The sequence below is a fragment of the Nyctereutes procyonoides genome, unplaced genomic scaffold, assembly GCF_905146905.1.
Source record: "Nyctereutes procyonoides isolate TBG_1078 unplaced genomic scaffold, NYPRO_anot_genome, whole genome shotgun sequence".
In the NCBI taxonomy this organism is placed as follows: domain Eukaryota; kingdom Metazoa; phylum Chordata; class Mammalia; order Carnivora; family Canidae; genus Nyctereutes; species Nyctereutes procyonoides.
The window spans coordinates 18,415,935-18,434,958 of record NW_026575052.1 but is presented as its reverse complement, the minus strand read 5'-3'; positions in this window follow the sequence as shown (position 1 = coordinate 18,434,958).

The window sequence follows — 19,024 nt, the reverse complement described above, 5'->3', positions numbered from 1 at the left end:
TTGTATAAAACTGTACAGGCCCCTGATCTAATGAACCCCATATATCCATCACTTGGCTCCAGCAATTAGCAAGGCAGGAGAGGCATACACAAGCAGGTAAGCTGTATTGCGTTAAGTCTCTCTTTGTGCTGCATGAGAAGCACTCAAAGATTTATACAAAATAAACATCAAGAGTCAAAAATAGTTACAACTATAGGCATGATAACTAAATCAAGTAGAGGTTTAGATAACAACATGGCCGGTCTTGCTGTCAATCCTCCTGCCCTTCTTGACTTGTGTCCCTCTGGACTTGGCACTGAGGAAATGAGAGAGGAACAGAACCCAGGGCTGAGTAGATATAAAGGTGCTTCAGAAAGGTGTGTGGCAGCTTAGAAGGGAAGGAAGACCCAAATGCTGACAAGGAAATTTCCAGAATCTTCTCCTCCCTCACCACGTTAGCCTAGGAGCCTGCTTGCACAGCACACACTGCCAGCACTGATGTCAAGATGTCCTTACACCAACACTTAGTGTAGGCACGAGATGGTGGGGTATGTTAATAGAACACATAGCCAGCAGAGGAGGGCTCTGCTTTGCTGCTGGTGTGCTGTGCAAATTTGGACACGTCATTCAGCAGTTCTGGGCAAATCAGTCCATGGGAGACTCAGTTTGCCAGAAATAAAAGGTCATCATCCCCACCTTCAAAATTTGGAGGATCAGTTGGGAAGGATATGCATAAATGTGCTTTTTAGAGCACTATAGTTTGCCTACATGGTAGATATGAGGGATAACTTGTTGAGACCATCTAAAAGATACTCAAGAATTTGGAATGAAATAAACTAACAACAATAAAACAAAGGGAGAAAAATCCTTTGGTTTCCCCATCTCTTCCAACTTTTTTATGTGCTTTTAGTTTTATCCATTTATTTTACCCTCAGAACCTGCCTTTAAGGCAGGTAGGCAATTTATCTAAACCCACACTTTATAAATGAGAAATACAAGGCACTGAGAAATAAATGTCATTTCTCAAGGCCACTTGAAGGCATGATCATGTTCACAGCACAGACTGCGGGACCTCGCCAATTGGACCTAGATTTCTGGCTCTAACACGTGCAATCTCTGTCTCCTGGAAGAAATTTCTTAACCCCTTTTTCACCACTTTTCTCTCCTTTGAAAAATGTGGATAATAGCTAATAGGGCTAATAGGTACTTAACAAATACTTTTTCCCACAATGTGTATCCTGGGGGGAAAAACCTCAATGTGATTACTGTTTTTGTGTTTGGGGCTTTTTATAGGAGAAGTATGTAGGGGTGACATGAAAGTCGAGTCCAGTCCTAACTCTGCATAAGTAGTAAATGTAGAAACCACTTTGAACGGCAGAGAAATATTCAGCCTTTAAGACAATGCTCTCTGTTCTGTTCTTTTCAAAACAGCAGTTCTAAATGATTGGACTACAGAGAGCTACTAGCCTTGACTTTTGGAAAACTTAATCTTCACTCAAAAGTTGAGCCCAATAACTTTTGGGCTGGCTGAGTAGGGTATCTCCATTGGAAAGTTACTAAGCCATTAGGAATTCAAGGATATTCATGCTCACAGGCTGTAGAGAACTGTACCTCCCCAGCCATGGCACTCTCCTTTCGAGAAGCCAAGATTCTACAGGTTCCATGAATACACCCTATGCAAATAGAGGCCAAGGTAGACCCACACCTGCTGTGGCACAAAACTAAAAGGACTGCAGGCTGGCACATAAATGGGCCAAGCACACAAACCATCAAAATCTTTCTCATCAGTCTTCTGAGTCACATCTCTGCATTCTGTTTGCAATGGTGAGATTTTCTCCTCTTCAGCCTATTATCCTAGCATTCATCTGTCCTGTCAACACATCATAAATTGTTTATAATGCATTGCACCAGAACAGCACTGAAGTAATGAGAATAAATAGATCCTGATAGACATATTGCTACCCACCAAAATTGAACCGTTAAACAGCTCATGAATATTTAGAAAGTGTTGACTTGCTTCTCACCTCATAAGGCATTTGGGATATTTTGCCACAAATGGGAATCTGCTGTTAGAGAGCCATGGAGAAGCAATGAGTAGAAAGAATTGGGAGTGGGGCACGTTCTAAGCTCTGTCAGTAACTAGAGCAATTGGTTGTGAGTTTATTTAGCAAGTCTCTTAAACTCTCTGTTTTAATTTGTTAATTGGGAATGTATCCCTAAGGTTTCTTTTAGGTTTCTGATTCTGAAATTCTGATTCTGGGGGATAAAGAGGCTTCTCCTCTGGACCTCATAGGCCACAGTGTTTTGGGCCACTTGTTCTAGTCCTAGCCAGTCGACACTGTGATGACCAACTCAGCTGGTTCAGCCTCAGCCTCACATTGCTGGAACCTGACAGCACCTGGCCTCAAGCATGCACTGCCCAACACCCTCTTGTCATGGGATTACCCCACTTGGCACTGAGGTAAGAACACCCAAGCTGAAAGTTTGAGGGTGTTCAAGCCCTGTTGGTCAAACACTGGACTGATAGGAGATGGGATCTTGCAGAAATTCTCCCTCACTCAATCAGACAGATTATTGTAAGAAGCATCTTTTTAGCTGGCATCGTAGAAGATGTTCCTATGAGATAGAACAATGAGTTACCCTTAACAAGTGGTGGCCAGTTTATCAAGACACCCTCATCCTGCCTTTCTCTCCTTTTCTGCTTCATTCCCTTTGTTCCTTGTACCTGCTTCCTGGGATTTTACTCTCTAATAAAGAGCTAGCCTGTGAGCTTTGCCTCAGGATCTGCTCGGGAAACTGAGCTAAATACTAGGAATATTCATGGATCAAATTAGACAATGTGAAATTTATGGTCCAGTAGAAACATCCAATGTTCTCTACTTGATTGGTGACTATTTTAGAAAGTAGAGTATCTTTGGGCAATTATTTTTGTTTATTCACCTAGAGAGAGATAAATTCCTTTCAGAAATTTTTAAGTGAGGCAAGAAAAGGTAGGACATGGACTTCACCATCACTGAGACTTCTATCTGAGTGGGGGAAGATAGTCAAAATTCTTTTTTCACTTCTGCCTTGCTTGGCTTGAACCCAATAAAACAATAACTCCTACCAATGGCTCCCTGAGACTTTGCCTATTCTCACCATCACCATTCACTGCCACCATATCTAGGGTTTTGTAGTTGGCTGTCTTCTGAAAATAATTCTGCCTAAAATTCTTATGTATTTCTATGTAGCCTCACTAGGGTCCAAGTCATAAAAGAAAGTACAAGTTCCATTAGAAACCTGAATTCTAAGATTGTACACAAAATGACCTCACTTCAGTATACTTTGGGTCATTAACTTGGACCCTGAAAATGCTCTCCAGTTTACACAAATGCATATTTGTGTGGATTGGTGCTATTGTATCCCCAGTATGGGTTCTCTTGTCCCAGCCCCCACCTTCTTCTGATTATCAACCTTGCTCCCTGCACAGAGTTGGGTATATGACTCAGGCTGGACCAGTCTTAGTGCCTTAACCTAGTCCTCAAGCCAGGAAAAGGTGCTTGACCCAATCTGGGTCAATCAGAGTACTTCATTGTTGTTTTTACTTTTTCTTTTTTTTTAAGATTTTATTTATTTATTCATGAGAGACAGAGAGAGAGAGAAAGGCAGAGACACAGGCAGAGGGAGAAGCAGACTCCATGCAGGGAGCCCGACATGAGACTCCATCCCAGGTCTCCAGGATCACACCTTGGGCTGAAGGCGGCGCTAAACCTCTGAGCCACCTGGGCTGCCCACTGTTGTTTTTTTCCTAACAGAACATGAAAGATTCCTTTTTCCCCCAGATAGAAGTTTCAGAGATGTGATCCTAGAGTTTCTATTAGCATGATCACTGCCAAATAACGAAAACTTTTCTGTTATACAAAAGAACAAAGCCAAGACAAAGAGGAAAACAAAGAGATTGATAGAGGAAGACAAGGTCTTGGTACCAAGTCCTCAGTTCCAGTCTGAGCTTCATGTATTCCTGCAGCATTTTATTTTTTGAGATGTTCCAGTATCATGTTACTAAATCCCCTCTTTGCGTAAGCTGGCTGAATTGGGTTTCTGTCCCTTGCAATCAAAAGAGTCCTGATTAATATAGATGTCTACAAAAAGAAAAGCCCTCTCTCTACTTTAATATGCTTTGCTATTCTTTTCTTCCCTGTGCAAAAAAAAAAAAATGAATTTGATGTAGAGATAGCAGGACCTTTCAGCTACACTGTGTATTTGTTAGTTAAGCTGGATTTATGGATCATCTTTGGACTCTGATATGTTACTCCTTTTTTTTCATGCTATATAGAAGTTTTATTTAGATGTCTACACAAACCAGAATAGGAAGCCATAGCTTAATATGACAAAGAAAAGTCAACCAAGCCAGTTTGTTCTGCTTACTAGTCCAAAATTATGTTCACACATATAGCAGATGGAAGAAAACCTCAAATGTTTAAATTTTATGTTTTCAGATTCAGATACATTGTCAGGTAGGTAGAAAGCCCAGTCTTATTCTTTGGGTAGAGGCTTTTGACTATGGACATTCGTGATATTTATTTTCATAACTTTCAGAGACACAGACAGCTGAGTATATGCAACATGGAATATCTAATTGTATTCAATAATTACATGGGAAGCTGCAGTGTGGAAAATAAAGAGTTACCAAAATAACACTGTTTCTGACAAAATGAGAGGAAAGTATAGTTCTGGCTCCAGCAGGCACAGCTGCCTGCCATGAGGCTAGTGCCCTTTCTGCTCTACCACACCATGTGCACAGATGTGAAACCGCCCAAGACACTCTGAGACCTGACTTTTGTGACTGGGACATGTCTTTCTCTGAAACAAATTATGTGGGCTCCTTTCATACTTGAAAAAGGTTGTGTTTCAAAAAATTGATTCTCAGGCATCTGTCACTCTAGCTTCTGAAATGTTTTCTTCAAAGATATAAGCACTTCAGTATGGAGCCTCACAGCTACACATCCTTATGTCTTAGTTATTCAGCTCTGGCAGCCCTGCCACCATGCAGGTTGGATTCCTATGTGAGCCCCTTTGCTCCAATAAACAGCAGGAAATCAAATCCTTTGCATTTTCATAGCATGGTCTTCTCAAACTCCTTCCATTTTAAACTCGAGTTCTACCCTATTTGGTTTATAAGTCAGGAGTTATTATCACCATTTGATAGAGAAGAAACCTGTGAACCACGAAAAGGTCCTGGATGAGTTAGGATGGATCTTAACTCATATAGAGAATATGACCTCCCTATTGCTGTACACATACACACACACACACACACACACACACACACACACACATCGTGGGAGGTATCAATTAGTAGTAATTATCTGCTGCCTGATTATTTTCCCCTGGAGATAGGAGATCATTCCCAGTCCTAACTTCTCTTGACCATGGTGAATCATCCACTGAATAAAAAATTTAACTGTAATAATCAAAGTATGATTAATCCATCTGTGATCCCCTTCCTTCCTATAATCACCAGCCAGTTTAGAGTTAACTATAAATTATGTCAATCTTCGCATCTTTGTAAGAAGAAAAAATTCATGACGCTATGCTCTGCCAGTCTACTTCGAGCCTCAAAATTCCTAGCATTGGTGTGTTAATTCCACAAAACTTAAAATACCAACAAAGACCTTTAGAAAATTCTTCTAAAGATGGCATAGAGATAAGCAAAAAATATATAGACACGGCACTAGAAGGTCACTGAAAAAGAACAATTCTTTCGATTGTTATTAAAAGAACACCAGCAAAATATTACCAAAAATTTTACCAAAACATATTACCCAAAAATATTGCAAGGTCTCCTCTCATAAAATGTTTAAAGTCATATGATGAAATCTATCAAGGAGAAAACAAAGGCAGAGATGGCAGTGGAAGGCCAGCATCCATGGTGAGGAAGGAATAGACCTGAGAGGTCTTGATACATCGTTGTGGTTTTTGCACAATGTGAAATGTCATCACATAATTAAGAGTCCTAGAGGAGTGGTGTTCAGAGACATCCCCACCTGGTCTGATGAAGCATGGTGTCCACTAAGGGCCCCTGGTGGGTCTACCACTTAATGTCAGTGGGCCAAGGAAGCTGTGACAAACTGAGACCTGAAATCATCAGATAGTGGGTCAGCAGAGAGGAGCTGTCCCTGCTGCTCAGTGTTCTATGACTTTCTAGCTTACTGGTTATTGTTCTTCTGGGTGCCTAAAGACCATTTCTGAGAGGCACTTAGTAACTTGCTAGCTTCAAAAGAAAAGAAAAACAGGCCCTGAGTAATGTGAAGAAAATGGAAAAAACCGTTTTCTGCTCAGAAAAGACAGTTTTAGGGATCCCTGGGTGGCTTGGTGGTTCAGCGCCTGCCTTTTACCCAGGGCGTGATTCCCGGGACCCCGGATCAAGTCCTACATCGGGCTCCCTGCATGGAGCCTGCTTCTCCCTTTGCCTGTGTCTCTGCCTCTCTCTCTCTCTCTCTATGTCTATTATGAATAAATAAATAAAATCTTAAAAAAAAAGAGACAGTTTTAGGGATGCCTGGGTAGCTCAGCAGTTGAGGGTCTGCCTTCAGCTCAGGGTGTGATCCCAAGTCCAGGGATCAAGTCCTGCATCAGGCTCCCTGCATGGAGCCTGCTTCTCCCTCTGTCTATATCTCTGCTTCTCTCTCTCTCTCTCTATCATGAATAAATAAATAAAATCTTAAAAAAAAATCCACTTCCCTAAGAATTGGGCAATTAAAAGAAACAAAGTTTTAAAATGTGGGACCACAGAGGGAGGGAGTGGAAGAAAGAGAGAGGGCAAGAGAGAAACAGTCTCTATTTTCTTTATGTTTTGGATATTGTATTGTATATATTCAGATTGTCATTGTTGATGTTTCAAGTCAATCCACATTGAGACATAAGAACCAGGACCACACATAGAAGTAGGTGGATATCTACAAAGGGTGACTTAAGGGGTGGGCAAGCTCCAGACCCTAAAATAGTTCTTCCCCAGGCTTGACAGGGCACATTAACTAGTGATTGCCTCACATTCCTCTCTATTTAAATGCTAATAACTCTGGAAAAGATAATATATTATGATAGTCATTAAGCCTTAGTGTGATTAGCTTAGCAGATCACTTCCTCCACTAGATCCTAAGAGACCCTGGTTCAAGATTCACCCTGACTTAGGTACTAATTTGTGATCTTGGTTAGTCCACTAGCCTCAATGTGCCTCGGTTTCATCTGTTATACAGACACCATGGTTTGCCCCATCTGCCTCTCAGGACACTTGTCAGAAATAAATGAGATAATGTATAAGTAATAAAGTAACATAGACTCTAATGAGTCATCACACCTGGAATTGGAAAGCACTGAGGTAGAAGGGCCTAAAGGACAAGAACCACTTTACAACGTAGGGACCAGTCCTGGACACATACGTATTTTCGTAACAGCTACCTTGTAGTTCAGAGAGAGCATTGAATTTAGAATCAGAAGATTTAGAATTCAAAAGTCTCAAATAAGAAAGTAGGCAAAGATTATGAGAAGGAAGTTAAGGAAAGAAAGATTTAAATGGCCTAAAATACTTTAAAAATATCCAATCTTACCAATAATATAAGAAAAGCAAATTACTATGGCAAGATGCCATTTCCACCTTATAAATGAAAAAAATATTTTTAAATAGCAATACTCAGAGGCTATGAGTATTGAAAATGAGGTGCCAATGGTTGTACAAACTGGACTATTGGGTCAAAAGACCTTAAATTGTGTGACCCAAATTTTCCATTTCAGAAATTTTCTTGAAGAAATAAATAAGAATATGGATAAACACTTAGCTATAAGAGTTTTTATTACAATATTACTTGTAATCACAAAGACAATAGAAATTATCTAAACGTGCCACAAAAATTGGTTCAAATTATGGTACAAACCCACAATTATATACTTACTATTCACCTATTTTGAAAAGCTGTGGAAATACATTTACTAACATAGAAAAGGTATTGAATAGGTTGAAAAACATGGTTGTGAAACAGGATACACAATATTAGATCATATATCTTCTTTCCCTCTATATATTTATATATCTATATCAAGGAATATTTATCAAAATGTTGACAGTAGTTCTCTATGGATGTGGGACCATAAGTATTTTCATTTTCTTCTTTTTTACCTGTCTTTCTGAAATTTCCACAATTAACTATTTTTTACATATGTAAAAATGGTTAAGTGATATCTATCAAATGAAAGAAGTTCCTAGAAAAGCAGAGCTTTTTTTTTTTTTTTTTTTTTTTTAAAGTAGAGCTTTTTAGATTCAAGCCAAGGATTCCCAATCTATAAAATGTGGAAAGAAGGAACCACCTTCCCTACAAAGTTTACAAAACTCTCAGGAAGAAAACTAAGATATGTGTGAAAAGAGTTTTGAAACCCATAAATCTCTCTGTAGCACCAAAATGGAAGATGGCAGAAGCATTATTTCTTCTCAGTTGCCTGCTGTAAGAAAAATCGTTTTAGAACCACAAACAGTGAAGCTACTTAGTTTCATTGAAAAACTGGCCATACTAAAGCAAGTAAAGGAAGTGTTAAAACAGCTTTTAAGTACAGGTGTGTGTTATGTAATTCAAGAAAGTATTTCATTAAAGTGGTTGCAGAGGGACACCTGGGTGGCTCAGCAGTGGAGGGTCTGCCTTCGGCTCAGGGCATGATCCCGGGGTCCCAGGATCGAGTTCCGCATCAGGTGGCTCCCTGCATGGAGCCTGCTTCTCCCTCTGCTTGTGTCTCTGCCTCTCTCTCTGTGTATCTCTCATGAAGTGATTAATCAATCCATTCAGTCCCTGCTCTCCATAAGCATCTGCTACTCCTACCTCTGGTGTGCATGGGTAACAGCTGACAAAAAAATCCTACTATGTAGGGCTCTCTGAGAGCCTCATAAGAAAGAGGACAGGATGCTCACAAAGCAATTTGTTTGCTCGACAGTAGCAACAACTACTACCCTTCTTGCCTTTTCAAACTTTACCTCCTTGACAGAATTTAGTTTATTGCTTTACGTGAACACAATGGGTTCTAGAGTACAGTGCTGTTACTGATGTTGTACATCACACCCACTGAGGAGCCCCCAGACAGGGAAAGCCTTGCAGGGAAAGCCACACACATCTATCAGCTCTCAGATTCTAACCACAGCTCCAGGTCAGCAAGGGATCTAGTACCAGAGCTAAGACTGCACATCTACAGATGAGGGAGAGGTGATGGGCTACCTTCAGAGATATTCTCTGACTTCCAAATTCCTCCTCCCCTTTTCTGCTTCTATAAAGATCTGGACTTCACCTTTGAATCCATTCTTTCATTGTACAGATATTTAACGAGCACCTGCTATGTGCCAGTCAGTATTCTGGGATGAGAGATACCAGCAATGAAGTAAGAAGATAAGGTGCCCACAGAGAGTTTTACACCATAGTGGGGGGTGACAGGCAGCACACAAATAAGACAAAAATAAGCATTATAAATCAATGAAAAGAAGATCAGAAACTAGAGAATGACTGGGAATGGGAAGCAGCTTTGGATTAGGTGGTAAAAGAAGGTTTCTCAAAGGAGACCTGAAAAATAGGAAAGACACAGCCATGGAAAATATTTGAGGGAAAAACATCCCAGGCAGAGGGAATGGTGAGTGTGAGGCTCTGAGCTGTGAAGAAGTCCAGCGTGTTCAAGGAACCAGAGTTCAGTAATCAAGGAGACAGTGGAATGAGATGGAGCCAGGGAAGCTGGCAAAGGTCAGATCATGTGGATTCTTGTAAACTATGGTGTAGAAGTTGAATTGTATTCCATATGCAATGGGAGGCCAATTGGGAGATTAAGATAGGGAGTGACACTTAGGCTATTGAGTGAACATATTTCAGTGACTTCAATGTTCATGCAAACACCCTTGATGGAGGTAGCATCTTAATTGGAATCTATTGATAATATTCCTCTTCCCATTCCCATTGCAGTCCAGGAAGGATCAAAGCAGTAGATGTCTGAAGTTCTGAATGCAGGAAGAAGTGTTTCAAAAGGCAAAAACACATGTGCACCTGAGACCAAACAAAATTGCTAAGGGCAAACCTTGAAAACAGATCCTCTAGCATGGTAAGAGAGAGAAATGGTAACCTTGGGAATCAAACAGTATTAAATTCAAAATCTGGCTCTTCAGTCCCCTATCCACTAACCTTGGACAAACTCCATCCTTAGAAAGTTGGTTACAAAAGCACATGGAATGGGCATCACTGGGTGCTATAAACTATGTTTGTATTCCTCTCAAAACTTATATGTTGAAAACTCCACCTTCAATGAGATGGTATAAGTGGGGCCTTTGGGAAGTAATCAGGATTAGATGACATCATGGGGGTAGAGCCCTCCTAATGGGATTGGCGTCCTTATAAGAGTCACCAGAGAGCTTGCTTCCCCTCTCTGTTGTCCATCACAGGAGGATACAGTGAGAAGTCAGCAGGCTGCAACCCAGAAGAGAGCTTTCACCAGAACCTGCCTGTGCTGGCACCCTGATCTGGGACTTCCAGTCTCCATCACAATAAGAAATATATGTGTTTGTTTATAAGCCACCCAGTTTATGCTATTCTGTTATAGCAGCCTCAATTGACTAGCACTTGGAAATGTACTGGTATTTATCTAGGTTATCCCTATGAATTCCTGAATTGACTACTGCACTAGAGGAGCACTCTATGATTTAATTCACTATCATAACAACCGAGTGTTTACAATATGCCCAGAACTATGCTAGGTGATGGGGTTTCAAAAATGAATGAGACAGCAATAATAGCCACATACTTCCATGCACACTATTTTTCTCAGAAAGCTATGAAATTTTAGAAGCATGCTTTGGCAAAGAAATCTTCTTAAGCTAAAAATAACAGGGTGGATATTCCAAGCATTTTTAAATGTTTGCGTTACTCTACACCAGTATGAAAAGAGTACTGCTTTTTGGGATATCTTCTAGTTCTGAATTAATTACCAAGGTGAGTTGGAATCCACATCTAATTCTTAGGGCTTTTGGCAAGATGGCAAGAGTTCTGCAGTGTAAATTGTTTACAACTGATTAATGTCTGTTCATTTGATTTAATACGCGATGTGCTATTCAATTGCTCCTGGGGAGGTGGGAAGGGAGAGAATGTCTCCTAATAGTCAATCTTGTCCATAATTGCAATGTCTGCCTGCCAAATGAATTCAGAAATATTAAAAAAAAATTCTATGAAACAATGAATTGAAAAACCCGGAGAAAATTTGCCACCACATGAACAGGAACGTAGATGAAAAGGCAGAAGCTATAGAGAAGGGACTCTGCTGGAGTTGAGGATCAAAAGTAAGAAGCAAGTCCCAGGAAGGATGAGAGACAGAGGAAGTCATGTTAATTTTAAAGAAAAAATGAAGGGAAGGCAGGAGGGGGTGGGGTTGTCCTTCTAACAAGAACTCTCCCACAGACTCCACCTGCCTTCCAATGCCTGCCACACCCATCCACAACCTCAGAGCAAGGGAAACCTGTTGTTGGGATGGAACATTCACCGGCAAACACCACAATGGTTGGATATCTGACCAATTTCATATGTGTTATTTCAGATAAATAGTTGGCATCTGGTCCATGTATTAAAAATCTCAAACATACTTTGGTCCCTTTTCCCAAACCACAGTCTTGTCCTCAGTGACTTTCACTGATCTGAAGTAAACACACTTCTCACTCAGCTAATGAGGACAAAAACATGTCTGGCCATAGCCATCTTTCCTTTAAAGGAAAGTTGGAATTTTCCTTTAAAGCTTTTGTTTTCCTTTAAAAGTCAGCTAATAGAGGAGACCAAAATGTTAATGTTTTCTGTCTGTTCCTGGTTTATCACTGAATCTATTTTAATTTCAGATTCTTATACGACAAAATAAAATATGACTCAAATGAGTGACAGCTTATCATCGTTATCAAAAAAATCAATCAGGTCATAGGTGAGTAGGTGTGACCACTTGGCAGTGGCCCTGGGGCCACTAACAAAATTCCAAAAATGAGAAAAGAATCTTCGAGAATCTGTGGAGTTGATCTTGGCAGCTATATCCGAGGAAGGATCTTCCAATCTAGTGAAAACATTGGGATGGAAATGTAAGCCTGGGATGATTTTTCTTAGATCATTTCTCTGGGAAGCAGACCCCGAGATGGAGAGTTGCATGCTGGAAATGTATTTATTGGATAGTGACTTAGGAAATGAGACCTGTTTGGGAGTGAAGAAAATGGGAATGAGTAAGAGAAGAAGCTGAATTTAGTTGTGGATACCAAAAAAGCCCTCAGCTGGCTCCATGTGGAGCCCTGGTGCTAAGAGGGCTCTTTAGTGTTGTACAGTCTGGAGGCAAGTGGGCTGGACATTTATACTCCCTCATTGACCAGTCATTATGTGGAGGGTGCCCTCAGGAAGGGGCATGGCCTGGAAGATGACAATTCCCAGAGAGTGACTCAACTGAGAGCTAATGGCTGTCACACTCCAACAGCTGGGGGAATGGTTGCCTCAAACCTAAAGTGCAGATCTGGGCTGCAAGCCATGGCATTCATTATATCACTGAGGGCCAGTGGCATGCCTGGTTAGTCCAGGCTGGGAATCTGTCCTCACAGATTGCCTTCAAACATTTGATTTCCATTCTGTCTTCTTTCCTTGGATGAGATTCTCTTCCAGCAGTAGTCTCTGATCACTGACTCTATGTGTCATCCAAACTGCATCTCCTACACACATTTCAGTCCTCACTTTCTCAAGTTTCTCTTGTAGAGGCAAAGTTCTCATGATCCAGTCTATGTTGGCTTTCTCCTTATCCTCATTCCTCCATTCTAACAGCAGTAGAAGGTGTCCTGATGTTCTTGGCACTGCACTCAGGCTGGGACTTGCAAAGATGAAAAGGACACTAGCCCTTTCCCTGAGGCGCCTATGGTCTGTTAGAAGAATCGGTGAAAAAAGATTTCAGAACAATGTGGTAAGAGTAGTGATAAATGTCATGAAGAAAGTTTTTGGAGAAGGAATGACCAACTTCTGCTTAGAGGGGATGTTGGATCTTGGATTTGAAAAGTGAGTTGATCTGCCAGATGGGGAGATGGAGGTGGACATGCAAGGCAGGGTATATGCAGAGGTATGAGTGGGGTCTAGGGTCATTTAGGTTAGGGTTTAGAGACCTATAAAGTTCCTCATGGCTTGGGCATAGGAGGGTATGGAGGGCCTGTTGCGTCAAGCTAATAAATTCTGTAAGAAATAATTCTGTAAGAAATGGGAAACTAATGTAATGGAACTTTTCAAGTAGGGAATGATAAAATTAGATTTTCTTGTGGAATTGTGAAGAAAGGATATGAATATAGGGGAACTTCCAGAAAAGTGATGAGACAAGAGACTTGAAACATTATTATTAAATATTCAATATTCAGAGAAAAACACAGAGAATGTAATGAACATCTTGTCCATACCAGATTCAATAAACCTTAACCTTTTGGGATATTTGCTTCAGGTCTTCTAAAAAATAAGAAAAAACTCGGAGATACTGCTGGAGCCCTCATTCTATCTCTCTCCTCAATATGGCCCTCCCCTCTTATACCACACCCCCTCCCAGGTGAATGGCTTGTGATAGGAGACTAGAAACAATTCAGAGTGAAAATATAAGGTGTAGTTTAAGGCAATAGCAACTGGAAAGAAGATGAGAGCATGAATTCAAGAGGCATCTACATTGTACACCTGAAACTAATATAACACCATATGTTCACTATACTGGAATTAAAATAATAAAATAAAATAATGGGAAAAAGCCACAAAGAAGCTTCCTGAGATATAATTGACAGAATTTGAAGTAAATAGATTAAATGAAGGAGAGGAGAGTTGTCTTAGTCCTTTCAAGCTCCTATAACAGAATACTGTAGACTAGTAGCATATAAACAACAGAATTTATTTCTTGCAGTTCCAGAGGCTGGAAGCTCAGGATGGTTGTGCCACCAGATTTGGTGTTTGGCAAGGGCCCACTTTCTGGTTCATAAACAAAGCCTTCTCACTGTGTCCTCACAAGGTAGAGAGGGCTAGGGATTTCTGTGAGGTCTCTTTCATAAAATCTTAATCCCATTCATGAGGCCTCCACCCCTCTGATGTAAATGCTTTCCAAAGGTCTACCTCCAAATGCCATCATCTGTGGGAGTTAGGATTTCAGTATATGAACTGGGGGGAATGGGGGACATAAATATTTAGACCATGGCAAGGAGGAAAGGGTAATTTCCAAGTTTTTAGCTTGGATTACAATTTAGCCTGTGATACCATTAGTGAAACATGAAAGCAGATGTGACAAACTAGATTTGGAGAAAACAATAAAGAGTTCAGCTTAGGGTAGTTCTGGAAATCCAAAAAGAAGTGAGGGCTGGAGCAATGTTTCTGGTGTCCATATGGAAGTGATGTTCTGAATTTTGGTTACCTGTACCCTCTTTCTTCCTTTCCATTTTTTTCTTTATTACAAACAATATATAAATGCAGCTTCAGAGAGAATTGATTGCCAGAACTGGAATTACAGAATTAGAGGGAAAGGAGCATTTGGCATCAAGGATTTGAACCTATTCATGTGCAGGAATTCCTCTTGTAGCTCACTCTTGCCAGAATCAGCTATTATCATTTTGACAAACATTTTCTAATCTGATAGGCAAAGAATGGTTCTCTTACTGTTGTTTAAATTTGCATGTCTTTGATTATACTGGAAGTTGCACATTTTTCCATATGTTTGTTTACTGCTTTGCATTTCTTATTTTGTGAATCATCTGTTCCTGTCCTTTGCCTATTTATCTAATTCAGTTTAAATGTTTTCTTAATCAGTTTTAGGAGTTCTTTATATAACAAAGCTATTAACCCAATGTCCTATGGCTTGCACATATTTTTCTCAGTGTGTTTGCCTTCTCATTTGAGTTGTGGGTTTCATTTTTGTTTTATATACATATATTTTTTCATACCTATTCTTTTGTTTAAGATCTTTCTGCATGCAACTGCTGAGCATGTATGTAAGACCCTTTGGGGTTTGGCTCCTTCCACTTCTCCCTGGCAATTCATCCCACAAAAATGCAAAGGTAGGTGTCCTCAATGATCTCTCCCTACATAAATGCAAAAAGTTCTCTCATACCTCTAGAACTTAACACATGTGCCCAGAACACTCTTTCTGCCCCCATCAACCAAGATAACTTCTGGTCCTTCAGAATCCAGCTCTAGCATCATCTCTACAGCAGTGTCATGAGGAGGTTGGTGCATGGACTCCAGAGTGAGAGGTCCTGGGCAGGATTCCCAGCTCTACAACTTCCTCACCTATTATGTGAAAATAAAAGTAGTGGTTCCTCAAAACATTAAACATGGAGTTACTGTATGACCCAGAAATTCCACTCCTAGGCATAAATCCAAGAGAATTAAAAACACACTTTCAAACAAAAACTTGTACATGAACATTCATGGCAGTATTATTTACAATAGCCAAAAAGTGGAAACAACTCAGATATCCATCAATGATTGAATGGATAACCAAAATTTGGTATATCAACAAAATGGGAATATTATTCTGGCATAAAAAGAACTAAAGTTCTTTATGCTACAACATGGATGATTCTTAAAAACATTATGCTAAGTGAAAGTAGTCAGACATTAAAAGCCACATGTTGTATGATTGCACTTATATGAAATGTCCAGAATAGGTAATTTCATAGAGAAAGAAAGCAGAGATTACTGGTTGCCAGAGGCTGTGGGTAGGAGGAATAGGGAGTGACAGAGTTTGTTTTGGGGTGATTAAAATGTTTGGAACTTAATAGTGGTTATGGTTGCACAATATGGTGAATGTCCAGGGAGCTGAATATGTTAAAATGCTTGAAACAGTGAATTGCATGTTATACAAAATTTACCTCCATAAAAAAAGAGTACCCATACCATAGTGAGAACCTTGTATCTGGAGCACAAGGTATGGTTGGCCTTGTGCCAAGCTAACAGGGCACCTGACATGGGGGATGGCATGGGGTGAGTGCTACCCCCTTCTCACTAAGAAGAGACTGTGGCCTTTGAAAGACCCTTTACTATCCTCTATAACCCAGCACTTATATGTATAGCAGACCTTGTTTTACCGGTGTGGGGGCTCCTTATGAGAAGGGCTGGGTTATAGTCAGCTATGTGTCCCTGGTGCCCAACATAGAGTCTGAAGTACACATTTACTATTGGGTAAGATTAGAGAATAATTGGGAGTGAAGCTGGGTCTAAACTCTAGGCATATACATGTCTAGTGAATAGGAGTCCAAAGGATCAGTTGGAATTATAACTGTAATCTCACCTTTTACTTTGTAATCTCACCTTTTACTTTGTAATCTCACCTTTTGCTACAGGAATAAACCAAGACCCAAAAGGTGATATAATATATTCACTCAGGGGGCATCTGGGTGGCTTAGTTGGTTAAGGTCTGTCTTCAGCTCAGGTCATGATCTCAGGGCCCTGGGATCTAAAGCCCTGCCTCGGGCTCTCTACTCAGCTTCTCCTTCTCACTCTCCCTCTGTGCTATCTCTCTCTCTCAAATAAATAAATGAAATGAAGTCTTTAAAAAATACATTTACTCAGGCCACATGGGGGATGAAAAGAGAGGATGGATCCAAGATACCTTTCTGGGACCACTCCCCACATACACACACACACTTAGCACCTATAGAACATTACTATAGGTTTTGGATTCAATGGTGTCTCTGCAAAATTCCTATATTAAAGCCCTAACCCCTAATGTGGCTGTATTTGGAGAGAGGGCATCTAAAATGTCATTAAGATTAAAGTCAGTCATAGGTAGGGCCCTAATCCAATATAATTTGTGTCTTTATAAGAAGAGGAAGAGACACCAAAATGTGTGCTCACAGAGAAAAGGCCAAGTGAGGACACAATGGGAAGAGGCAAGCCAAGGAAGAGGCCTCAGGAGAAGTCTACCTTCTAACCCCTGATCTTAGGCTTACAACATCCAGGATTGTGGGAAATAAATGTCTGCTGTTTAAGTCACCCAGTTTGTGGCATTTGTTATGGCAGCTTGGGCTAATTCAGTCACCAAGAAGTTGTAAAATGCCTGCTCAGGAGTATCCCACTCCTAGAAGGAAGAAGCCCCAAATGATGGATCAATGTGAAGGTGAATGCAAAGGGAGTAGAGTCTCCAGATCCTCTCACGTCCTGTCTTTGCCCACATCTGTGGCCTCTCTGGCTGCAGAAACATTTCTCTAGCATTGCTTAGCAAAAGGAGAGCTGGCTTTGTGAAGAGCAGGGAGGAGTAAGATGGGACATATCTGAAGGCCAAAACCAATGTCCTGGATTGTAATTCAGAACAGCCTCCTCCTCCCACCCCTAGGGTGACCTTCTCCCTCTGAATGGTTAATTAATCCCATGAATGGTTTAAGATACAGGCACTAAATTAAACAGATCATTTTCTATTGTGAATTCTCCTACTGTCTTAGTTACTTTTTATGCCTGAAATTAGTTTATTTTTAGTTAACACATTTTTTTAAAAACAGAATTAAATGCAAATCCTTACAGAGCTTGTCCGACTCCTGTAATGCTTAACTACATAAAAATTTCAATGTATTATTTATATCCAGATATGCTGCAGCTGAATTTTACATGTAAATGTTCAGAATTCCAAGTTCCTTAACTGGAAGAAAAAGAACGTTTTCACTGCCACTTGCTTTCTCTCATCTTTTATTAAAGAGTCTGTTAACACTTTAAAATGTGGCCCTTTTACACACCAGGGACTCCAAACCAAGTTAACATCTTGCCTTAATTCACAAAAGAATGAAAATCCAACATCTGAAAAATGTTCAACCTGTATGTAAACGCTCTAAGTGGAGAAAAATCAGCAAGAAATGTCCTGGGTCCTGAATAAGTATTCTCCTTGCATTCAGGGAGACAAGAAGAGCTTGGCTTCCCCTAATAGCATCTATACACTGTGAATTTGTACCCTTAAAATCAATCATTTAAGTCCTAAGCATGTGGTGAGACTCAGAGAGAAATCAAACAGATAGACTGAGGCTCAAAATCTTCAGGCCAGTTGTAATCATGGAAGCAGTGATGCCAATGGGAGGCTAACCTGCCTCATAAAGAAGCACCAGGATGCTGGGAAAGGCACTCAAAATGCTGCAAGGAGAGGGCAGAGCCAGTGAGCACGGTGGGTTGTGGGGGAGGAAGTCAAGAAATACTCCCCATCACTGTCTCTCACACCCACAACCTCTTCTAGGTTCTTCCATTATCCTGTTAATGCTCCAATTGCATTTTGTATATTGAAGAGACTGGCCCTTGTTCTCATAGTTTGGAGGGGTGTGGATGAAAACCACACTGCTTTTAGAGAAGGGGCTTGCTTGGGGAGAGAATGACTCCTCTAGCATACTTCTGACTAGGAGAAGGAAGACCCAGTTCTAGGTCCCCTTTTTGCTCCACCCATGTGACCTCGTGATACCCACACAACCTCAACAATAATATGAGTCTATCTTTAGTGAAAGTAGGTTATTGCTTGATGTTCCTTGAAATTCTGAGTTCTAGGAGTCTATGAATTTGCATTAAGACCCTATAGCACTACAGTAGGAAGATGCCTGGGAGCTTCCTCCTTCTTCTCCTGACAGGTGGAGTAGGCTGCATCTCTGGGGAGAATCTGTGCTGTCAGCTACTCAGAGAACATTTCCTGGAGGAGGTGGGTTTCAGGAGCAGGCAGCTAAAGAACTTTCAGTAAGAGTGAATGTAAAAGCCAAGAAGTCACTGAGAAGCCTGAAGCTCTCAGAGTTTAAAGGGGTGGGACTTTCTCCACAGAAGTAGAGGGGCTAGGAGAATAAACATCAGCTGTAGAGAGTGGCCCCTGATGGTCAGCATGTCCGACACCCAGTGCAGGGCACTGAGGCACATAGGTTCACATGGGGTGCTGTGTGTGAGTGTGCGTGTGTGTGTGTGTGACCAGGCTGGGTGCACAGAGGAGACACTCAGTGCAAGGGTGGGAGATTATTCCCAAAGGACAGGCAAAGGTTTGAATGTTTTACTACTAAGAGTCACAGGAAGGAGGG